Source organism: Taudactylus pleione, unplaced genomic scaffold (assembly GCF_031769625.1).
Source record: "Taudactylus pleione unplaced genomic scaffold, aTauple2 ptg000593l, whole genome shotgun sequence".
NCBI lineage: Eukaryota > Metazoa > Chordata > Amphibia > Anura > Myobatrachidae > Taudactylus > Taudactylus pleione.
In genome coordinates, this window is record NW_028284995.1 from 170,419 (window position 1) to 196,260 (window position 25,842).

The 25,842-nt window shown below is 31.4% G+C and overlaps 9 non-coding genes across 9 annotated transcripts; all 9 read left to right on the plus strand.

The window, feature by feature from the left end:
- Positions 1–854: 854 nt before the first annotated feature.
- On the plus strand, positions 855–927 carry TRNAF-GAA (transfer RNA phenylalanine (anticodon GAA)). Its single transcript has one exon. It is a non-coding gene; the product is annotated as a tRNA-Phe (tRNA).
- A 1,872-nt stretch (positions 928–2,799) lies between these two features.
- On the plus strand, positions 2,800–2,872 carry TRNAF-GAA (transfer RNA phenylalanine (anticodon GAA)). The gene has a single exon. It is a non-coding gene; the product is annotated as a tRNA-Phe (tRNA).
- A 6,252-nt stretch (positions 2,873–9,124) lies between these two features.
- TRNAF-GAA (transfer RNA phenylalanine (anticodon GAA)) lies at positions 9,125–9,197 on the plus strand. The gene has a single exon. It is a non-coding gene; the product is annotated as a tRNA-Phe (tRNA).
- Positions 9,198–14,469: 5,272 nt separating this feature from the next.
- TRNAF-GAA (transfer RNA phenylalanine (anticodon GAA)) lies at positions 14,470–14,542 on the plus strand. Its single transcript has one exon. It is a non-coding gene; the product is annotated as a tRNA-Phe (tRNA).
- Positions 14,543–17,384: 2,842 nt separating this feature from the next.
- On the plus strand, positions 17,385–17,457 carry TRNAF-GAA (transfer RNA phenylalanine (anticodon GAA)). The gene has a single exon. It is a non-coding gene; the product is annotated as a tRNA-Phe (tRNA).
- A 2,851-nt stretch (positions 17,458–20,308) lies between these two features.
- Positions 20,309–20,381, plus strand: TRNAF-GAA (transfer RNA phenylalanine (anticodon GAA)). Its single transcript has one exon. It is a non-coding gene; the product is annotated as a tRNA-Phe (tRNA).
- A 419-nt stretch (positions 20,382–20,800) lies between these two features.
- TRNAF-GAA (transfer RNA phenylalanine (anticodon GAA)) lies at positions 20,801–20,873 on the plus strand. The gene has a single exon. It is a non-coding gene; the product is annotated as a tRNA-Phe (tRNA).
- A 1,371-nt stretch (positions 20,874–22,244) lies between these two features.
- On the plus strand, positions 22,245–22,317 carry TRNAF-GAA (transfer RNA phenylalanine (anticodon GAA)). Its single transcript has one exon. It is a non-coding gene; the product is annotated as a tRNA-Phe (tRNA).
- A 2,849-nt stretch (positions 22,318–25,166) lies between these two features.
- TRNAF-GAA (transfer RNA phenylalanine (anticodon GAA)) lies at positions 25,167–25,239 on the plus strand. The gene has a single exon. It is a non-coding gene; the product is annotated as a tRNA-Phe (tRNA).
- The last annotated feature ends 603 nt before the right edge of the window (positions 25,240–25,842 follow it).

Here is a 25,842-nt window from a genome sequence, read left to right on the forward strand (position 1 = left end):
TTCAAATTTAAACAACATCATTTCTTAACATAGTTGAGTATTCAGTAGTAACTTCTAAATGATGAGAATGTTTATTTAACACCACGGTGCATAAATACAGCTTAAATATTGTTTTCATGTTGTAAGTCACGCTACTCTAACTATTATGAAAATTTGAAGTAATCTAACAATGCTTCCTGACCACAATTTGTTAAAACTTTTACTTAAATGTATGATTAAGGGTTTGTAATGGATATATTTACAGTATAAAACACATATTTTCTTTTCATTTCATGCAATCATGATGACAGAAAAATATTGATACTAAACCTTGTGTAACCATGCAAACATAGCTCAGTTGAGGTCTTAGTGACTTTTGCCATACACAGACTTTGCCAAAATAGCTCCGTTGGGAGAGCGTTAGACTGAAGATCTAAAGGTCCCGGGTTTCAGCATGTTTGAGTACCTTTTTTCTTCTTTCCTTGAGCAGTTATCAGTTTTTAAGTATTTCAAATGTAAACAACATCATTTCTTAACATAGTTGAGTATTCAGTGGTAACTTCTAAATGATGAGAATGTTTATTTAACAACATGGTGCATAAATACAGCTTAAATATTGTTTTCATGATGTCCATCATGCTACTCTATTATGAAAATTTGAAATAAACTAACTGCTTTCTGACCACAATTTGTTAAAACTTTTACTTAAATGTATGATTAAGGGTTTGTAATGGATATATTTACAGTATAAAACACATCTTTTCTCTTCATTTCATGCAATCATGATGACAGAAAAATATTGATACTTAACCTTGTGTAACCATGCAAACATAGCTCAGTTGAGGTCTTAGTGACTTTTGCCATACACATACCTTGCCGAAATAGCTCAGTTGGGAGAGCGTTAGACTGAAGATCTAAAGGTCCCTGGTTCGATCCCGGGTTTCGGCATGTTTGAGTGCATTTTTCTTTTTTGCTTGAGTAGTGATCAGAATTTAATTATTTCAAATTTAAACAACATCATTTCTTAATATAGCTGAGTATTCAGTAGTAACTTCTAAATGATGAGAATGTTTATTTAACAACACGGTGCATAAATACAGCTTAAATATTGTTTTCATGTTGTCCATCATGCTACTCTATTATGAAAATTTGATGTAAACTAACTGCTTCCTGACCACAATTTGTTAAAACTTTTACTTAAATGTATGATTAAGGGCTTGTAATTTATATATTTACAGTATAAAATACATCTTTTCTCTTCATTTCATGTAATCATGATGACAGAAAAATATTGATACTTAACCTTGTGTAACCATGCAAACATAGCTCAGTTGATGTCTTAGTGACTTTTGCCATACACAGACCATGCTGAAATAGCTCAGTTGGGAGAGCGTTAGACTGAAGATCTAAAGGTCCCTGGTTTCGGCATGTTTGAGTGCATATTTCTTTTTTCCATGAGTAGTGATCAGAATTTAATTATTTCAAATTTAATCAACATCATTTCTTAACATAGTTGAGTATTCAGTAGTAACTTCTAAATGATGAGAATGTTTATTTAACAACACGGTGCATAAATACAGCTTAAATATTGTTTTCATGTTATAAGTCACGCTACTCTAACTATTATGAAAATTTGAAGTAATCTAACAATGCTTCCTGACCACAATTTGTTAAAACTTTTACTTAAATGTATGATTAAGGGTTTGTAATGGATATATTTACAGTATAAAACACATATTTTCTTTTCATTTCATGCTATCATGCTGACAGAAAAATATTGATACTTAACCTTGTGTAACCATGCAAACATAGCTCAGTTGATGTCTTAGTGACTTTTGCCATACACAGACCTTGCCGAAATAGCTCAGTTGGGAGAGCGTTAGACTGAAGATCTAAAAGTCCCTGGTTTTGGCATGTTTGAGTGCATTTTTCTTTTTTCCTTGAGTAGTGATCAGAATTTAATTATTTCAAATTTAAACAACATCATTTCTTAACATAGTTGAGTATTCAGTAGTAACTTCTAAATGATGAGAATGTTTATTTAACAACACGGTGCATAAATACAGCTTAAATATTGTTTTCATGTTTTAAGTTACGCTACTCTAACTATTATGAAAATTTGAAGTAATCTAACAATGCTTCCTGACCACAATTTGTTAAAACTTTTACTTAAATGTATGATTAAGGGTTTGTAATGGATATATTTACAGTATAAAACACATATTTTCTTTTCATTTCATGCAATCATGCTGACAGAAAAATATTGATACTTAACCTTGTGAAACCATGCAAACATAGCTCAGTTGATGTCTTAGTGACTTTTGCCATACACAGACTTTGCCAAAATAGCTCCGTTGGGAGAGCGTTAGACTGAAGATCTAAAGGTCCCGGGTTTCAGCATGTTTGAGTACCTTTTTTCTTCTTTCCTTGAGCAGTTATCAGTTTTTAAGTATTTCAAATGTAAACAACATCATTTCTTAACATAGTTGAGTATTCAGTGGTAACTTCTAAATGATGAGAATGTTTATTTAACAACATGGTGCATAAATACAGCTTAAATATTGTTTTCATGATGTCCATCATGCTACTCTATTATGAAAATTTGAAATAAACTAACTGCTTTCTGACCACAATTTGTTAAAACTTTTACTTAAATGTATGATTAAGGGTTTGTAATGGATATATTTACAGTATAAAACACATCTTTTCTCTTCATTTCATGCAATCATGATGACAGAAAAATATTGATACTTAACCTTGTGTAACCATGCAAACATAGCTCAGTTGAGGTCTTAGTGACTTTTGCCATACACATACCTTGCCGAAATAGCTCAGTTGGGAGAGCGTTAGACTGAAGATCTAAAGGTCCCTGGTTCGATCCCGGGTTTCGGCATGTTTGAGTGCATTTTTCTTTTTTGCTTGAGTAGTGATCAGAATTTAATTATTTCAAATTTAAACAACATCATTTCTTAATATAGCTGAGTATTCAGTAGTAACTTCTAAATGATGAGAATGTTTATTTAACAACACGGTGCATAAATACAGCTTAAATATTGTTTTCATGTTGTCCATCATGCTACTCTATTATGAAAATTTGATGTAAACTAACTGCTTCCTGACCACAATTTGTTAAAACTTTTACTTAAATGTATGATTAAGGGCTTGTAATTTATATATTTACAGTATAAAATACATCTTTTCTCTTCATTTCATGTAATCATGATGACAGAAAAATATTGATACTTAACCTTGTGTAACCATGCAAACATAGCTCAGTTGATGTCTTAGTGACTTTTGCCATACACAGACCATGCTGAAATAGCTCAGTTGGGAGAGCGTTAGACTGAAGATCTAAAGGTCCCTGGTTTCGGCATGTTTGAGTGCATATTTCTTTTTTCCATGAGTAGTGATCAGAATTTAATTATTTCAAATTTAATCAACATCATTTCTTAACATAGTTGAGTATTCAGTAGTAACTTCTAAATGATGAGAATGTTTATTTAACAACACGGTGCATAAATACAGCTTAAATATTGTTTTCATGTTATAAGTCACGCTACTCTAACTATTATGAAAATTTGAAGTAATCTAACAATGCTTCCTGACCACAATTTGTTAAAACTTTTACTTAAATGTATGATTAAGGGTTTGTAATGGATATATTTACAGTATAAAACACATATTTTCTTTTCATTTCATGCTATCATGCTGACAGAAAAATATTGATACTTAACCTTGTGTAACCATGCAAGCATAGCTCAGTTGATGTCTTAGTGACTTTTGCCATACACAGACCTTGCCGAAATAGCTCAGTTGGGAGAGCGTTAGACTGAAGATCTAAAAGTCCCTGGTTTTGGCATGTTTGAGTGCATTTTTCTTTTTTCCTTGAGTAGTGATCAGAATTTAATTATTTCAAATTTAAACAACATCATTTCTTAACATAGTTGAGTATTCAGTAGTAACTTCTAAATGATGAGAATGTTTATTTAACAACACGGTGCATAAATACAGCTTAAATATTGTTTTCATGTTTTAAGTTACGCTACTCTAACTATTATGAAAATTTGAAGTAATCTAACAATGCTTCCTGACCACAATTTGTTAAAACTTTTACTTAAATGTATGATTAAGGGTTTGTAATGGATATATTTACAGTATAAAACACATATTTTCTTTTCATTTCATGCAATCATGCTGACAGAAAAATATTGATACTTAACCTTGTGAAACCATGCAAACATAGCTCAGTTGATGTCTTAGTGACTTTTGCCATACACAGACCTTGCCGAAATAGCTCAGTTGGGAGAGCGTTAGACTGAAGATCTAAAGGTCCCTGGTTTCGGCATGTTTGAGTGCATTTTTCTTTTTTCGTTGAGTAGTGATCAGAATTTAATTATTTCAAATTTAAACAACATCATTTCTTAACATAGTTGAGTATTCAGTAGTAACTTCTAAATGATGAGAATGTTTATTTAACACCACGGTGCATAAATACAGCTTAAATATTGTTTTCATGTTGTAAGTCACGCTACTCTAACTATTATGAAAATTTGAAGTATTCTAACAATGCTTCCTGACCACAATTTGTTAAAACTTTTACTTAAATGTATGATTAAGGGTTTGTAATGGATATATTTACAGTATAAAACACATATTTTCTTTTCATTTCATGCAATCATGCTGACAGAAAAATATTGATACTAAACCTTGTGTAACCATGCAAACATAGCTCAGTTGAGGTCTTAGTGACTTTTGCCATACACAGACTTTGCCAAAATAGCTCCGTTGGGAGAGCGTTAGACTGAAGATCTAAAGGTCCCGGGTTTCAGCATGTTTGAGTACCTTTTTTCTTCTTTCCTTGAGCAGTTATCAGTTTTTAAGTATTTCAAATGTAAACAACATCATTTCTTAACATAGTTGAGTATTCAGTGGTAACTTCTAAATGATGAGAATGTTTATTTAACAACACGGTGCATAAATACAGCTTAAATATTGTTTTCATGATGTCCATCATGCTACTCTATTATGAAAATTTGAAATAAACTAACTGCTTTCTGACCACAATTTGTTAAAACTTTTACTTAAATGTATGATTAAGGGTTTGTAATGGATATATTTACAGTATAAAACAAATCTTTTCTCTTCATTTCATGCAATCATGATGACAGAAAAATGTTGATACTTAACCTTGTGTAACCATGCAAACATAGCTCAGTTGAGGTCTTAGTGACTTTTGCCATACACATACCTTGCCGAAATAGCTCAGTTGGGAGAGTGTTTGGGAGAGCGTTAGACTGAAGATCTAAAAGTCCCTGGTTTTGGCATGTTTGAGTGCATTTTTCTTTTTTCCTTGAGTAGTGATCAGAATTTAATTATTTCAAATTTAAACAACATCATTTCTTAACATAGTTGAGTATTCAGTAGTAACTTCTAAATGATGAGAATGTTTATTTAACAACACGGTGCATAAATACAGCTTAAATATTGTTTTCATGTTTTAAGTTACGCTACTCTAACTATTATGAAAATTTGAAGTAATCTAACAATGCTTCCTGACCACAATTTGTTAAAACTTTTACTTAAATGTATGATTAAGGGTTTGTAATGGATATATTTACAGTATAAAACACATATTTTCTTTTCATTTCATGCAATCATGCTGACAGAAAAATATTGATACTTAACCTTGTGAAACCATGCAAACATAGCTCAGTTGATGTCTTAGTGACTTTTGCCATACACAGACCTTTCCGAAATAGCTCAGTTGGGAGAGCGTTAGACTGAAGATCTAAAGGTCCCTGGTTTCGGCATGTTTGAGTGCATTTTTCTTTTTTCCTTGAGTAGTGATCAGAATTTAATTATTTCAAATTTAAACAACATCATTTCTTAACATAGTTGAGTATTCAGTAGTAATTTCTAAATGATGAGAATGTTTATTTAACACCACGGTGCATAAATACAGCTTAAATATTGTTTTCATGTTGTAAGTCACGCTACTCTAACTATTATGAAAATTTGAAGTAATCTAACAATGCTTCCTGACCACAATTTGTTAAAACTTTTACTTAAATGTATGATTAAGGGTTTGTAATGGATATATTTACAGTATAAAACACATATTTTCTCTTAATTTCATGCAATCATGATGACAGAAAAATATCGATACTTAACCTTGTGTAACCATGCAAACATAGCTCAGTTGAGGTCTTAGTGACTTTTGCCATACACAGACCATGCCGAAATAGCTCAGATGGGAGAGCGTTAGACTGAAGATCTAAAGGTCCCTGGTTTCGGCATGTTTGAGTGCATATTTCTTTTTTCCATGAGTAGTGATCAGAATTTAATTATTTCAAATTTAATCAACATCATTTCTTAACATAGTTGAGTATTCAGTAGTAACTTCTAAATGATGAGAATGTTTATTTAACAACACGGTGCATAAATACAGCTTAAATATTGTTTTCATGTTTTAAGTCACGCTACTCTAACTATTATGAAAATTTGAAGTAATCTAACAATGCTTCCTGACCACAATTTGTTAAAACTTTTACTTAAATGTATGATTAAGGGTTTGTAATGGATATATTTACAGTATAAAACACATATTTTCTTTTCATTTCATGCTATCATGCTGACAGAAAAATATTGATACTTAACCTTGTGTAACCATGCAAACATAGCTCAGTTGATGTATTAGTGACTTTTGCCATACACAGACCTTGCCAAAATAGCTCAGTTGGGAGAGCGTTAGACTGAAGATCTAAAGGTCCCTGGTTTTGGCATGTTTGAGTGCATTTTTCTTTTTTCCTTGAGTAGTGATCAGAATTTAATTATTTCAAATTTAAACAACATCATTTCTTAACATAGTTGAGTATTCAGTAGTAACTTCTAAATGATGAGAATGTTTATTTAACAACACGGTGCATAAATACAGCTTAAATATTGTTTTCATGTTTTAAGTTACGCTACTCTAACTATTATGAAAATTTGAAGTAATCTAACAATGCTTCCTGACAACAATTTGTTAAAACTTTTACTTAAATGTATGATTAAGGGTTTGTAATGGATATATTTACAGTATAAAACACATATTTTCTTTTCATTTCATGCAATCATGCTGACAGAAAAATATTGATACTTAACCTTGTGAAACCATGCAAACATAGCTGAGTTGATGTCTTAGTGACTTTTGCCATACACAGACCTTGCCGAAATAGCTCAGTTGGGAGAGCGTTAGACTGAAGATCTAAAGGTCCCTGGTTTCGGCATGTTTGAGTGCATTTTTCATTTTTCCTTGAGTAGTGATCAGAATTTCATTATTTCAAATTTAAACAACATCATTTCTTAACATAGTTGAGTATTCAGTAGTAATTTCTAAATGATGAGAATGTTTATTTAACACCACGGTGCATAAATACAGCTTAAATATTGTTTTCATGTTGTAAGTCACGCTACTCTAACTATTATGAAAATTTGAAGTAATCTAACAATGCTTCCTGACCACAATTTGTTAAAACTTTTACTTAAATGTATGATTAAGGGTTTGTAATGGATATATTTACAGTATAAAACACATATTTTCTCTTAATTTCATGCAATCATGATGACAGAAAAATATCGATACTTAACCTTGTGTAACCATGCAAACATAGCTCAGTTGAGGTCTTAGTGACTTTTGCCATACACAGACCATGCCGAAATAGCTCAGATGGGAGAGCGTTAGACTGAAGATCTAAAGGTCCCTGGTTTCGGCATGTTTGAGTGCATATTTCTTTTTTCCATGAGTAGTGATCAGAATTTAATTATTTCAAATTTAATCAACATCATTTCTTAACATAGTTGAGTATTCAGTAGTAACTTCTAAATGATGAGAATGTTTATTTAACAACACGGTGCATAAATACAGCTTAAATATTGTTTTCATGTTTTAAGTCACGCTACTCTAACTATTATGAAAATTTGAAGTAATCTAACAATGCTTCCTGACCACAATTTGTTAAAACTTTTACTTAAATGTATGATTAAGGGTTTGTAATGGATATATTTACAGTATAAAACACATATTTTCTTTTCATTTCATGCAATCATGCTGACAGAAAAATATTGATACTTAACCTTGTGAAACCATGCAAACATAGCTCAGTTGATGTCTTAGTGACTTTTGCCATACACAGACCTTGCCGAAATAGCTCATTTGGGAGAGCGTTAGACTGAAGATCTAAAGGTCCCTGGTTTCGGCTTGTTTGAGTGCATTTTCTTTTTTCCTTGAGTAGTGATCAGAATTTAATTATTTCAAATTTAAACAACATCATTTCTTAACATAGTTGAGTATTCAGTAGTAACTTCTAAATGATGAGAATGTTTATTTAACACCACGGTGCATAAATACAGCTTAAATATTGTTTTCATGTTTTAAGTCACGCTACTCTAACTATTATGAAAATTTGAAGTAATCTAACAATGCTTCCTGACCACAATTTGTTAAAACTTTTACTTAAATGTATGATTAAGGGTTTGTAATGGATATATTTACAGTATAAAACACATATTTTCTTTTCATTTCATGCAATCATGCTGACAGAAAAATATTGATACTAAACCTTGTGTAACCATGCAAACATAGCTCAGTTGAGGTCTTAGTGACTTTTGCCATACACAGACTTTGCCAAAATAGCTCAGTTGGGAGAGCGTTAGACTGAAGATCTAAAGGTCCCGGGTTTCAGCATGTTTGAGTACCTTTTTTCTTCTTTCCTTGAGCAGTTATCAGTTTTTAAGTATTTCAAATGTAAACAACATCATTTCTTAACATAGTTGAGTATTCAGTGGTAACTTCTAAATGATGAGAATGTATATTTAACAACACGGTGCATAAATACAGCTTAAATATTGTTTTCATGATGTCCATCATGCTACTCTATTATGAAAATTTGAAATAAACTAACTGCTTTCTGACCACAATTTGTTAAAACTTTTACTTAAATGTATGATTAAGGGTTTGTAATGGATATATTTACAGTATAAAACACATCTTTTCTCTTCATTTCATGCAATCATGATGACAGAAAAATATTGATACTTAACCTTGTGTAACCATGCAAACATAGCTCAGTTGAGGTCTTAGTGACTTTTGCCATACACATACCTTGCCGAAATAGCTCAGTTGGGAGAGTGTTAGACTGAAGATCTAAAGGTCCCTGGTTCGATCCCGGGTTTTGGCATGTTTGAGTGCATTTTTCTTTTTTGCTTGAGTAGTGATCAGAATTTAATTATTTCAAATTTAAACAACATCATTTCTTAATATAGCTGAGTATTCAGTAGTAACTTCTAAATGATGAGAATGTTTATTTAACAACACGGTGCATAAATACAGCTTAAATATTGTTTTCATGTTGTCCATCATGCTACTCTATTATGAAAATTTGAAGTAAACTAACTGCTTCCTGACCACAATTTGTTAAAACTTTTACTTAAATGTATGATTAAGGGCTTGTAATTTATATATTTACAGTATAAAATACATCTTTTCTCTTCATTTCATGCAATCATGATGACAGAAAAATATTGATACTTAACCTTGTGTAACCATGCAAACATAGCTCAGTTGATGTCTTAGTGACTTTTGCCATACACAGACCATGCCGAAATAGCTCAGTTGGGAGAGCGTTAGACTGAAGATCTAAAGGTCCCTGGTTTCGGCATGTTTGAGTGCATATTTCTTTTTTCCATGAGTAGTGATCAGAATTTAATTATTTCAAATTTAATCAACATCATTTCTTAACATTGTTGAGTATTCAGTAGTAACTTCTAAATGATGAGAATGTTTATTTAACAACACGGTGCATAAATACAGCTTAAATATTGTTTTCATGTTTTAAGTCACGCTACTCTAACTATTATGAAAATTTGAAGTAATCTAACAATGCTTCCTGACCACAATTTGTTAAAACTTTTACTTAAATGTATGATTAAGGGTTTGTAATGGATATATTTACAGTATAAAACACATATTTTCTTTTCATTTCATGCTATCATGCTGACAGAAAAATATTGATACTTAACCTTGTGTAACCATGCAAACATAGCTCAGTTGATGTCTTAGTGACTTTTGCCATACACAGACCTTGCCGAAATAGCTCAGTTGGGAGAGCGTTAGACTGAAGATCTAAAAGTCCCTGGTTTTGGCATGTTTGAGTGCATTTTTCTTTTTTCCTTGAGTAGTGATCAGAATTTAATTATTTCAAATTTAAACAACATCATTTCTTAACATAGTTGAGTATTCAGTAGTAACTTCTAAATGATAAGAATGTTTATTTAACAACACGGTGCATAAATACAGCTTAAATATTGTTTTCATGTTTTAAGTTACGCTACTCTAACTATTATGAAAATTTGAAGTAATCTAACAATGCTTCCTGACCACAATTTGTTAAAACTTTTACTTAAATGTATGATTAAGGGTTTGTAATGGATATATTTACAGTATAAAACACATATTTTCTTTTCATTTCATGCTATCATGCTGACAGAAAAATATTGATACTTAACCTTGTGTAACCATGCAAACATAGCTCAGTTGATGTCTTAGTGACTTTTGCCATACACAGACCTTGCCGAAATAGCTCAGTTGGGAGAGCGTTAGACTGAAGATCTAAAAGTCCCTGGTTTTGGCATGTTTGAGTGTATTTTTCTTTTTTCCTTGAGTAGTGATCAGAATTTAATTATTTCAAATTTAAACAACATCATTTCTTAACATAGTTGAGTATTCAGTAGTAACTTCTAAATGATGAGAATGTTTATTTAACAACACGGTGCATAAATACAGCTTAAATATTGTTTTCATGTTTTAAGTTACGCTACTCTAACTATTATGAAAATTTGAAGTAATCTAACAATGCTTCCTGACCACAATTTGTTAAAACTTTTACTTAAATGTATGATTAAGGGTTTGTAATGGATATATTTACAGTATAAAACACATATTTTCTTTTCATTTCATGCAATCATGCTGACAGAAAAATATTGATACTTAACCTTGTGAAACCATGCAAACATAGCTCAGTTGATGTCTTAGTGACTTTTGCCATACACAGACCTTGCCGAAATAGCTCAGTTGGGAGAGCGTTAGACTGAAGATCTAAAGGTCCCTGGTTTCGGCATGTTTGAGTGCATTTTTCTTTTTTCCTTGAGTAGTGATCAGAATTTAATTATTTCAAATTTAAACAACATCATTTCTTAACATAGTTGAGTATTCAGTAGTAATTTCTAAATGATGAGAATGTTTATTTAACACCACGGTGCATAAATACAGCTTAAATATTGTTTTCATGTTGTAAGTCACGCTACTCTAACTATTATGAAAATTTGAAGTAATCTAACAATGCTTCCTGACCACAATTTGTTAAAACTTTTACTTAAATGTATGATTAAGGGTTTGTAATGGATATATTTACAGTATAAAACACATATTTTCTCTTAATTTCATGCAATCATGATGACAGAAAAATATCGATACTTAACCTTGTGTAACCATGCAAACATAGCTCAGTTGAGGTCTTAGTGACTTTTGCCATACACAGACCATGCCGAAATAGCTCAGATGGGAGAGCGTTAGACTGAAGATCTAAAGGTCCCTGGTTTCGGCATGTTTGAGTGCATATTTCTTTTTTCCATGAGTAGTGATCAGAATTTAATTATTTCAAATTTAATCAACATCATTTCTTAACATAGTTGAGTATTCAGTAGTAACTTCTAAATGATGAGAATGTTTATTTAACAACACTGTGCATAAATACAGCTTAAATATTGTTTTCATGTTTTAAGTCACGCTACTCTAACTATTATGAAAATTTGAAGTAATCTAACAATGCTTCCTGACCACAATTTGTTAAAACTTTTACTTAAATGTATGATTAAGGGTTTGTAATGGATATATTTACAGTATAAAACACATATTTTCTTTTCATTTCATGCTATCATGCTGACAGAAAAATATTGATACTTAACCTTGTGTAACCATGCAAACATAGCTCAGTTGATGTATTAGTGACTTTTGCCATACACAGACCTTGCCAAAATAGCTCAGTTGGGAGAGCGTTAGACTGAAGATCTAAAGGTCCCTGGTTTTGGCATGTTTGAGTGCATTTTTCTTTTTTCCTTGAGTAGTGATCAGAATTTAATTATTTCAAATTTAAACAACATCATTTCTTAACATAGTTGAGTATTCAGTAGTAACTTCTAAATGATGAGAATGTTTATTTAACAACACGGTGCATAAATACAGCTTAAATATTGTTTTCATGTTTTAAGTTACGCTACTCTAACTATTATGAAAATTTGAAGTAATCTAACAATGCTTCCTGACAACAATTTGTTAAAACTTTTACTTAAATGTATGATTAAGGGTTTGTAATGGATATATTTACAGTATAAAACACATATTTTCTTTTCATTTCATGCAATCATGCTGACAGAAAAATATTGATACTTAACCTTGTGAAACCATGCAAACATAGCTGAGTTGATGTCTTAGTGACTTTGCCATACACAGACCTTGCCGAAATAGCTCAGTTGGGAGAGCATTAGACTGAAGATCTAAAGGTCCCTGGTTTCGGCATGTTTGAGTGCATTTTTCATTTTTCCTTGAGTAGTGATCAGAATTTCATTATTTCAAATTTAAACAACATCATTTCTTAACATAGTTGAGTATTCAGTAGTAATTTCTAAATGATGAGAATGTTTATTTAACACCACGGTGCATAAATACAGCTTAAATATTGTTTTCATGTTGTAAGTCACGCTACTCTAACTATTATGAAAATTTGAAGTAATCTAACAATGCTTCCTGACCACAATTTGTTAAAACTTTTACTTAAATGTATGATTAAGGGTTTGTAATGGATATATTTACAGTATAAAACACATATTTTCTCTTAATTTCATGCAATCATGATGACAGAAAAATATCGATACTTAACCTTGTGTAACCATGCAAACATAGCTCAGTTGAGGTCTTAGTGACTTTTGCCATACACAGACCATGCCGAAATAGCTCAGATGGGAGAGCGTTAGACTGAAGATCTAAAGGTCCCTGGTTTCGGCATGTTTGAGTGCATATTTCTTTTTTCCATGAGTAGTGATCAGAATTTAATTATTTCAAATTTAATCAACATCATTTCTTAACATAGTTGAGTATTCAGTAGTAACTTCTAAATGATGAGAATGTTTATTTAACAACACGGTGCATAAATACAGCTTAAATATTGTTTTCATGTTTTAAGTCACGCTACTCTAACTATTATGAAAATTTGAAGTAATCTAACAATGCTTCCTGACCACAATTTGTTAAAACTTTTACTTAAATGTATGATTAAGGGTTTGTAATGGATATATTTACAGTATAAAACACATATTTTCTTTTCATTTCATGCAATCATGCTGACAGAAAAATATTGATACTTAACCTTGTGAAACCATGCAAACATAGCTCAGTTGATGTCTTAGTGACTTTTGCCATACACAGACCTTGCCGAAATAGCTCATTTGGGAGAGCGTTAGACTGAAGATCTAAAGGTCCCTGGTTTCGGCTTGTTTGAGTGCATTTTCTTTTTTCCTTGAGTAGTGATCAGAATTTAATTATTTCAAATTTAAACAACATCATTTCTTAACATAGTTGAGTATTCAGTAGTAACTTCTAAATGATGAGAATGTTTATTTAACACCACGGTGCATAAATACAGCTTAAATATTGTTTTCATGTTTTAAGTCACGCTACTCTAACTATTATGAAAATTTGAAGTAATCTAACAATGCTTCCTGACCACAATTTGTTAAAACTTTTACTTAAATGTATGATTAAGGGTTTGTAATGGATATATTTACAGTATAAAACACATATTTTCTTTTCATTTCATGCAATCATGCTGACAGAAAAATATTGATACTAAACCTTGTGTAACCATGCAAACATAGCTCAGTTGAGGTCTTAGTGACTTTTGCCATACACAGACTTTGCCAAAATAGCTCAGTTGGGAGAGCGTTAGACTGAAGATCTAAAGGTCCCGGGTTTCAGCATGTTTGAGTACCTTTTTTCTTCTTTCCTTGAGCAGTTATCAGTTTTTAAGTATTTCAAATGTAAACAACATCATTTCTTAACATAGTTGAGTATTCAGTGGTAACTTCTAAATGATGAGAATGTATATTTAACAACACGGTGCATAAATACAGCTTAAATATTGTTTTCATGATGTCCATCATGCTACTCTATTATGAAAATTTGAAATAAACTAACTGCTTTCTGACCACAATTTGTTAAAACTTTTACTTAAATGTATGATTAAGGGTTTGTAATGGATATATTTACAGTATAAAACACATCTTTTCTCTTCATTTCATGCAATCATGATGACAGAAAAATATTGATACTTAACCTTGTGTAACCATGCAAACATAGCTCAGTTGAGGTCTTAGTGACTTTTGCCATACACATACCTTGCCGAAATAGCTCAGTTGGGAGAGTGTTAGACTGAAGATCTAAAGGTCCCTGGTTCGATCCCGGGTTTTGGCATGTTTGAGTGCATTTTTCTTTTTTGCTTGAGTAGTGATCAGAATTTAATTATTTCAAATTTAAACAACATCATTTCTTAATATAGCTGAGTATTCAGTAGTAACTTCTAAATGATGAGAATGTTTATTTAACAACACGGTGCATAAATACAGCTTAAATATTGTTTTCATGTTGTCCATCATGCTACTCTATTATGAAAATTTGAAGTAAACTAACTGCTTCCTGACCACAATTTGTTAAAACTTTTACTTAAATGTATGATTAAGGGCTTGTAATTTATATATTTACAGTATAAAATACATCTTTTCTCTTCATTTCATGCAATCATGATGACAGAAAAATATTGATACTTAACCTTGTGTAACCATGCAAACATAGCTCAGTTGATGTCTTAGTGACTTTTGCCATACACAGACCATGCCGAAATAGCTCAGTTGGGAGAGCGTTAGACTGAAGATCTAAAGGTCCCTGGTTTCGGCATGTTTGAGTGCATATTTCTTTTTTCCATGAGTAGTGATCAGAATTTAATTATTTCAAATTTAATCAACATCATTTCTTAACATTGTTGAGTATTCAGTAGTAACTTCTAAATGATGAGAATGTTTATTTAACAACACGGTGCATAAATACAGCTTAAATATTGTTTTCATGTTTTAAGTCACGCTACTCTAACTATTATGAAAATTTGAAGTAATCTAACAATGCTTCCTGACCACAATTTGTTAAAACTTTTACTTAAATGTATGATTAAGGGTTTGTAATGGATATATTTACAGTATAAAACACATATTTTCTTTTCATTTCATGCTATCATGCTGACAGAAAAATATTGATACTTAACCTTGTGTAACCATGCAAACATAGCTCAGTTGATGTCTTAGTGACTTTTGCCATACACAGACCTTGCCGAAATAGCTCAGTTGGGAGAGCGTTAGACTGAAGATCTAAAAGTCCCTGGTTTTGGCATGTTTGAGTGCATTTTTCTTTTTTCCTTGAGTAGTGATCAGAATTTAATTATTTCAAATTTAAACAACATCATTTCTTAACATAGTTGAGTATTCAGTAGTAACTTCTAAATGATAAGAATGTTTATTTAACAACACGGTGCATAAATACAGCTTAAATATTGTTTTCATGTTTTAAGTTACGCTACTCTAACTATTATGAAAATTTGAAGTAATCTAACAATGCTTCCTGACCACAATTTGTTAAAACTTTTACTTAAATGTATGATTAAGGGTTTGTAATGGATATATTTACAGTATAAAACACATATTTTCTTTTCATTTCATGCTATCATGCTGACAGAAAAATATTGATACTTAACCTTGTGTAACCATGCAAACATAGCTCAGTTGATGTCTTAGTGACTTTTGCCATACACAGACCTTGCCGAAATAGCTCAGTTGGGAGAGCGTTAGACTGAAGATCTAAAAGTCCCTGGTTTTGGCATGTTTGAGTGCATTTTTCTTTTTTCCTTGAGTAGTGATCAGAATTTAATTATTTCAAATTTAAACAACATCATTTCTTAACATAGTTGAGTATTCAGTAGTAACTTCTAAATGATGAGAATGTTTATTTAACAACACGGTGCATAAATACAGCTTAAATATTGTTTTCATGTTTTAAGTTACGCTACTCTAACTATTATGAAAATTTGAAGTAATCTAACAATGCTTCCTGACCACAATTTGTTAAAACTTTTACTTAAATGTATGATTAAGGGTTTGTAATGGATATATTTACAGTATAAAACACATATTTTCTTTTCATTTCATGCAATCATGCTGACAGAAAAATATTGATACTTAACCTTGTGAAACCATGCAAACATAGCTCAGTTGATGTCTTAGTGACTTTTGCCATACACAGACCTTGCCGAAATAGCTCAGTTGGGAGAGCGTTAGACTGAAGATCTAAAGGTCCCTGGTTTCGGCATGTTTGAGTGCATTTTTCTTTTTTCCTTGAGTAGTGATCAGAATTTAATTATTTCAAATTTAAACAACATCATTTCTTAACATAGTTGAGTATTCAGTAGTAACTTCTAAATGATGAGAATGTTTATTTAACACCACGGTGCATAAATACAGCTTAAATATTGTTTTCATGTTGTAAGTCACGCTACTCTAACTATTATGAAAATTTGAAGTATTCTAACAATGCTTCCTGACCACAATTTGTTAAAACTTTTACTTAAATGTATGATTAAGGGTTTGTAATGGATATATTTACAGTATAAAACACATATTTTCTTTTCATTTCATGCAATCATGCTGACAGAAAAATATTGATACTTAACCTTGTGAAACCATGCAAACAGCTCAGTTGAGGTCTTAGTGACTTTTGCCATACACAGACTTTGCCAAAATAGCTCCGTTGGGAAAGCGTTAGACTGAAGATCTAAAGGTCCCGGGTTTCAGCATGTTTGAGTACCTTTTTTCTTCTTTCCTTGAGCAGTTATCAGTTTTTAAGTATTTCAAATGTAAACAACATCATTTCTTAACATAGTTGAGTATTCAGTGGTAACTTCTAAATGATGAGAATGTTTATTTAACAACACGGTGCATAAATACAGCTTAAATATTGTTTTCATGATGTCCATCATGCTACTCTATTATGAAAATTTGAAATAAACTAACTGCTTTCTGACCACAATTTATTAAAACTTTTACTTAAATGTATGATTAAGGGTTTGTAATGGATATATTTACAGTATAAAACACATCTTTTCTCTTCATTTCATGCAATCATGATGACAGAAAAATATTGATACTTAACCTTGTGTAACCATGCAAACATAGCTCAGTTGAGGTCTTAGTGACTTTTGCCATACACATACCTTGCCGAAATAGCTCAGTTGGGAGAGTGTTAGACTGAAGATCTAAAGGTCCCTGGTTCGATCCCGGGTTTCGGCATGTTTGAGTGCATTTTTCTTTTTTCCTTGAGTAGTGATCAGAATTTAATTATTTCAAATTTAAACAACATCATATCTTAACATAGTTGAGTATTCAGTAGTAACTGCTAAATGATGAGAATGTTTATTTAACACCACGGTGCATAAATACAGCTTAAATATTGTTTTCATGTTGTAAGTCACGCTACTCTAACTATTATGAAAATTTGAAGTAATCTAACAATGCTTCCTGACCACAATTTGTTAAAACTTTTACTTAAATGTATGATTAAGGGTTTGTAATGGATATATTTACAGTATAAAACACATATTTTCTTTTCATTTCATGCAATCATGATGACAGAAAAATATTGATACTAAACCTTGTGTAACCATGCAAACATAGCTCAGTTGAGGTCTTAGTGACTTTTGCCATACACAGACTTTGCCAAAATAGCTCCGTTGGGAGAGCGTTAGACTGAAGATCTAAAGGTCCCTGGTTTTGGCATGTTTGAGTGCATTTTTCTTTTTTCCTTGAGTAGTGATCAGAATTTAATTATTTCAAATTTAAACAACATCATTTCTTAACATAGTTGAGTATTCAGTAGTAACTTCTAAATGATGAGAATGTTTATTTAACAACACGGTGCATAAATACAGCTTAAATATTGTTTTCATGTTTTAAGTTACGCTACTCTAACTATTATGAAAATTTGAAGTAATCTAACAATGCTTCCTGACAACAATTTGTTAAAACTTTTACTTAAATGTATGATTAAGGGTTTGTAATGGATATATTTACAGTATAAAACACATATTTTCTTTTCATTTCATGCAATCATGCTGACAGAAAAATATTGATACTTAACCTTGTGAAACCATGCAAACATAGCTCAGTTGATGTCTTAGTGACTTTTGCCATACACAGACCTTGCCGAAATAGCTCAGTTGGGAGAGCGTTAGACTGAAGATCTAAAGGTCCCTGGTTTCGGCTTGTTTGAGTGCATTTTTCTTTTTTTCCTTGAGTAGTGATCAGAATTTCATTATTTCAAATTTAAACAACATCATTTCTTAACATAGTTGAGTATTCAGTAGTAACTTCTAAATGATGAGAATGTTTATTTAACACCACGGTGCATAAATACAGCTTAAATATTGTTTTCATGTTGTAAGTCACGCTACTCTAACTATTATGAAAATTTGAAGTAATCTAACAATGCTTCCTGACCACAATTTGTTAAAACTTTTACTTAAATGTATGATTAAGGGTTTGTAATGGATATATTTACAGTATAAAACACATATTTTCTCTTCATTTCATGCAATCATGATGACAGAAAAATATTGATACTAAACCTTGTGTAACCATGCAAACATAGCTCAGTTGAGGTCTTAGTGACTTTTGCCATACACAGACTTTGCCAAAATAGCTCAGTTGGGAGAGCGTTAGACTGAAGATCTAAAGGTCCCGGGTTTCAGCATGTTTGAGTACCTTTTTTCTTCTTTCCTTGAGCAGTTATAAGTTTTTAAGTATTTCAAATGTAAACAACATCATTTCTTAACATAGTTGAGTATTCAGTGGTAACTTCTAAATGATGAGAATGTATATTTAACAACACGGTGCATAAATACAGCTTAAATATTGTTTTCATGATGTCCATCATGCTACTCTATTATGAAAATTTGAAGTAAACTAACTGCTTCCTGACCACAATTTGTTAAAACTTTTACTTAAATGTATGATTAAGGGCTTGTAATTTATATATTTACAGTATAAAATACATCTTTTCTCTTCATTTCATGCAATCATGAGGACAGAAAAATATTGATACTTAACCTTGTGTAACCATGCAAACATAGCTCAGTTGATGTCTTAGTGACTTTTGCCATACACAGACCATGCCGAAATAGCTCAGTTGGGAGAGCGTTAGACTGAAGATCTAAAGGTCCCTGGTTTCGGCATGTTTGAGTGCATATTTCTTTTTTCCATGAGTAGTGATCAGAATTTAATTATTTCAAATTTAATCAACATCATTTCTTAACATTGTTGAGTATTCAGTAGTAACTTCTAAATGATGAGAATGTTTATTTAACAACACGGTGCATAAATACAGCTTAAATATTGTTTTCATGTTTTAAGTCACGCTACTCTAACTATTATGAAAATTTGAAGTAATCTAACAATGCTTCCTGACCACAATTTGTTAAAACTTTTACTTAAATGTATGATTAAGGGTTTGTAATGGATATATTTACAGTATAAAGCACATATTTTCTTTTCATTTCATGCTATCATGCTGACAGAAAAATATTGATACTTAACCTTGTGTAACCATGCAAACATAGCTCAGTTGATGTCTTAGTGACTTTGGCCATACACAGACCTTGCTGAAATAGCTCAGTTGGGAGAGCATTAGACTGAAGATCTAAAGGTCCCTGGTTTTGGCATGTTTGAGTGCATTTTTCTTTTTTCCTTGATTAGTGATCAGAATTTAATTATTTCAAATTTAAACAACATCATTTCTTAACATAGTTGAGTATTCAGTAGTAACTTCTAAATGATGAGAATGTTTATTTTACAACACGGTGCATAAATACAGCTTAAATATTGTTTTCATGTTTTAAGTTACGCTACTCTAACTATTATGAAAATTTGAAGTAATCTAACAATGCTTCCTGACCACAATTTGTTAAAACTTTTACTTAAATGTATGATTAAGGGTTTGTAATGGATATATTTACCGTATAAAACACATCTTTTCTCTTCATTTCATGCAATCATGATGACAGAAAAATATTGATACTTAACCTTGTGTAACCATGCAAACATAGCTCAGTTGAGGTCTTAGTGACTTTTGCCATACACATACCTTGCCGAAATAGCTCAGTTGGGAGAGCGTTAGACTGAAGATCTAAAGGTCCTTGGTTCGATCCCGGGTTTCGGCATGTTTGAGTTCATTTTTCTTTTTTCCTTGAGTAGTGATCAGAATTTAATTATTTCAAATTTAAACAACATAATTTCTTAACATAGTTGAGTATTCAGTAGTAACTTCTAAATGATGAAAATGTTTATTTAACAACACGGTGTATAAATACAGCTTAAATATTGTTTTCATGTTGTCCGTCATGCTACGCTATTATGAAAATTTGAAGTAAACTAACTGCTTCCTGACCACAATTTGTTAAAACTTTTACTTAAATGTATGATTAAGGGCTTGTAATTTATATATTTACAGTATAAAATACATCTTTTCTCTTCATTTCATGCAATCATGATGACAGAAAAATATTGATACTTAACCTTGTGTAACCATGCAAACATAGCTCAGTTGAGGTCTTAGTGACTTTTGCCATACACATACCTTGCCGAAATAGCTCAGTAGGGAGAGTGTTAGACTGAAGATCTAAAGGTCCCTGGTTCGATCCCGGGTTTCGGCATGTTTTCTTTTTTGCTTGAGTAGTAATCAGAATTTAATTATTTCAAATTTAAACAACATCATTTCTTAACATAGTTGAGTATTCAGTAGTAACTTCTAAATGATGAGAATGTTTATTTAACAACACGGTGCATAAATACAGCTTAAATATTGTTTTCATGTTGTCCATCATGCTACTCTATTATGAAAATTTGAAGTAATCTAACAATGCTTCCTGACCACAATTTGTTAAAACTTTTACTTAAATGTATGATTAAGGGTTTGTAATGGATATATTTACAGTATAAAACACCTATTTTCTTTTCATTTCATGCAATCATGCTGACTGAAAAATATTGATACTTAACCTTGTGAAACCATGCAAACATAGCTCAGTTGATGTCTTAGTGACTTTTGCCATACACAGACCTTGCCGAAATAGCTCAGTTGGGAGAGCGTTAGACTGAAGATCTAAAGGTCCCTGGTTTCGGCATGTTTGAGTGCATTTTTCTTTTTTCCTTGAGTAGTGATCAGAATTTAATTATTTCAAATTTAAACAACATCATTTCTTAACATAGTTGAGTATTCAGTAGTAACTTCTAAATGATGAGAATGTTTATTTAACACCACGGTGCATAAATACAGCTTAAATATTGTTTTCATGTTGTCCATCATGCTACTCTATTATGAAAATTTGAAGTAAACTAACTGCTTCCTGACAACAATTTGTTAAAACTTTTACATAAATGTATGATTAAGGGCTTGTAATTTATATATTTACAGTATAAAATACATCTTTTCTCTTCATTTCATGCAATCATGATGACAGAAAAATATTGATACTTAACCTTGTGTAACCATGCAAACATAGCTCAGTTGATGTCTTAGTGACTTTTGCCATACACAGACCATGCCGAAATAGCTCAGTTGGGAGAGCGTTAGACTGAAGATCTAAAGGTCCCGGGTTTCAGCATGTTTGAGTACCTTTTTTCTTCTTTCCTTGAGCAGTTATCAGTTTTTAAGTATTTCAAATGTAAACAACATCATTTCTTAACATAGTTGAGTATTCAGTGGTAACTTCTAAATGATGAGAATGTTTATTTAACAACACGGTGCATAAATACAGCTTAAATATTGTTTTCATGATGTCCATCATGCTACTCTATTATGAAAATTTGAAATAAACTAACTGCTTTCTGACCACAATTTGTTAAAACTTTTACTTAAATGTATGATTAAGGGTTTGTAATGGATATATTTACAGTATAAAACACATCTTTTCTCTTCATTTCATGCAATCATGATGACAGAAAAATATTGATACTTAACCTTGTGTAACCATGCAAACATAGCTCAGTTGAGGTCTTAGTGACTTTTGCCATACACATACCTTGCCGAAATATCTCAGTTGGGAGAGCGTTAGACTGAAGATCTAAAGGTCCCTGGTTCGATCCCGGGTTTCGGCATGTTTGAGTTCATTTTTCTTTTTCCTTGAGTAGTGATCAGAATTTAATTATTTCAAATTTAAACAACATCATTTCTTAACATAGTTGAGTATTCAGTAGTAACTTCTAAATGATGAGAATGTTTATTTAACAACACGGTGCATAAATACAGCTTAAATATTGTTTTCATGTTGTCCGTTATGCTACTCTATTATGAAAATTTGAAGTAAACTAACTGCTTCCTGACCACAATTTGTTAAAACTTTTACTTAAATGTATGATTAAGGGTTTGTAATTTATATATTTACAGTATAAAATACATCTTTTCTCTTCATTTCATGCAATCATGATGATAGAAAAATATTGATACTTAACCTTGTGTAACCATGCAAACATAGCTCAGTTGATGTCTTAGTGACTTTTGCCATACACAGACCATGCCGAAATAGCTCAGTTGGGAGAGCATTAGACTGAAGATCTAAAGGTCCCTGGTTTCGGCATGTTTGAGTGCATATTTCTTTTTTCCATGAGTAGTGATCAGAATTTAATTATTCCAAACTTAAACAACATCATTTCTTAACATAGTTGAGTATTCAGTAGTAACTTCTAAATGATGAGAATGTTTATTTAACAACACGGTGCATAAATACAGCTTAAATATTGTTTTCATGTTTTAAGTCACGCTACTCTAACTATTATGAAAATTTGAAGTAATCTAACAATGCTTCCTGACCACAATTTGTTAAAACTTTTACTTAAATGTATGATTAAGGGTTTGTAATGGATATATTTACAGTATAAAACACATATTTTCTTTTCATTTCATGCAATCATGCTGACAGAAAAATATTGATACTTAACCTTGTGTAACCATGCAAACATAGCTCAGTTGATGTCTTAGTGACTTTTGCCATACACAGACCATGCCGAAATAGCTCAGTTGGGAGAGCGTTAGACTGAAGATCTAAAGGTCCCTGGTTTCGGCATGTTTGAGTGCATATTTCTTTTTTCCATAAGTAGTGATCAGAATTTAATTATTTCAAATTTAATCAACATCATTTCTTAACATAGTTGAGTATTCAGTAGTAACTTCTAAATGATGAGAATGTTTATTTAACAACACGGTGCATAAATACAGCTTAAATATTGTTTTCATGTTTTAAGTCACGCTACTCTAACTATTATGAAAATTTGAAGTAATCTAACAATGCTTCCTGACCACAATTTGTTAAAACTTTTACTTAAATGTATGATTAAGGGTTTGTAATGGATATATATACAGTATAAAACACATATTTTCTTTTCATTTCATGCTATCATGCTGACAGAAAAATATTGATACTTAACCTTGTGTAACCATGCAAACATAGCTCAGTTGATGTCTTAGTGACTTTTGCCATACACAGACCTTGCCGAAATAGCTCAGTTGGGAGAGCGTTAGACTGAAGATCTAATGGTCCCTGGTTTTGGCATGTTTGAGTGCATTTTTCTTTTTTCCTTGAGTAGTGATCAGAATTTAATGATTTCAAATTTAAACAACATCATTTCTTAACATAGTTGAGTATTCAGTAGTAACTTCTAAATGATGAGAATGTTTATTTAACAACACGGTGCATAAATACAGCTTAAATATTGTTTTCATGTTTTAAGTCACGCTACTCTAACTATTATGAAAATTTGAAGTAATCTAACAATGCTTCCTGACCACAATTTGTTAAAACTTTTACTTAAATGTATGATTAAGGGTTTGTAATGGATATATTTACAGTATAAAACACCTATTTTCTTTTCATTTCATGCAATCATGCTGACTGAAAAATATTGATACTTAACCTTGTGAAACCATGCAAACATAGCTCAGTTGATGTCTTAGTGACCTTTGCCATACACAGACCTTGCCGAAATAGCTCAGTTGGGAGAGCGTTAGACTGAAGATCTAAAGGTCCCTGGTTTCGGCATGTTTGAGTGCATTTTTCTTTTTTCCTTGAGTAGTGATCAGAATTTAATTATTTCAAATTTAAACAACATCATTTCTTAACATAGTTGAGTATTCAGTAGTAACTTCTAAATGATGAGAATGTTTATTTAACACCACGGTGCATAAATACAGCTTAAATATTGTTTTCATGTTGTAAGTCACGCTACTCTAACTATTATGAAAATTTGAAGTAATCTAACAATGCTTCCTGACCACAATTTGTTAAAACTTTTACTTAAATGTATGATTAAGGGTTTGTAATGGATATATTTACAGTATAAAACACATATTTTCTTTTCATTTCATGCTATCATGATGACAGAAAAATATTGATACTAAACCTTGTGTAACCATGCAAACATAGCTCAGTTGAGGTCTTAGTGACTTTTGCCATACACAGACTTTGCCAAAATAGCTCAGTTGGGAGAGCGTTAGACTGAAGATCTAAAGGTCCCGGGTTTCAGCATGTTTGAGTACCTTTTTTCTTCTTTCCTTGAGCAGTTATCAGTTTTTAAGTATTTCAAATGTAAACAACATCATTTCTTAACATAGTTGAGTATTCAGTGGTAACTTCTAAATGATGAGAATGTTTATTTAACAACACGGTGCATAAATACAGCTTAAATATTGTTTTCATGTTGTAAGTCATGCTACTCTAACTATTATGAAAATTTGAAGTAATCTAACTATGCTTCCTGACCACAATTTGTTAAAGCTTTTACTTAAATGTATGATTAAGGGTTTGTAATGGATATATTTACAGTATAAAACACATCTTTTCTCTTCATTTCATGCAATCATGATGACAGAAAAATATTGATACTTAACCTTGTGTAACCATGCAAACATAGCTCAGTTGAGGTCTTAGTGACTTTTGCCATACACATACCTTGCCGAAATAGCTCAGTTGGGAGAGCGTTAGACTGAAGATCTAAAGGTCCCTGGTTCGATCCCGGGTTTCGGCATGTTTGAGTTCATTTTTCTTTTTCCTTGAGTAGTGATCAGAATTTAATTATTTCAAATTTAAACAACATCATTTCTTAACATAGTTGAGTATTCAGTAGTAACTTCTAAATGATGAGAATGTTTATTTAACAACACGGTGCATAAATACAGCTTAAATATTGTTTTCATGTTGTCCGTTATGCTACTCTATTATGAAAACTTGAAGTAAACTAACTGCTTCCTGACCACAATTTGTTAAAACTTTTACTTAAATGTATGATTAAGGGTTTGTAATTTATATATTTACAGTATAAAATACATCTTTTCTCTTCATTTCATGCAATCATGATGACAGAAAAATATTGATACTTAACCTTGTGTAACCATGCAAACATAGCTCAGTTGATGTCTTAGTGACTTTTGCCATACATAGACCATGCCGAAATAGCTCAGTTGGGAGAGCATTAGACTGAAGATCTAAAGGTCCCTGGTTTCGGCATGTTTGAGTGCATATTTCTTTTTTCCATGAGTAGTGATCAGAATTTAATTATTTCAAATTTAAACAACATCATTTCTTAACATAGTTGAGTATTCAGTAGTAACTTCTAAATGATGAGAATGTT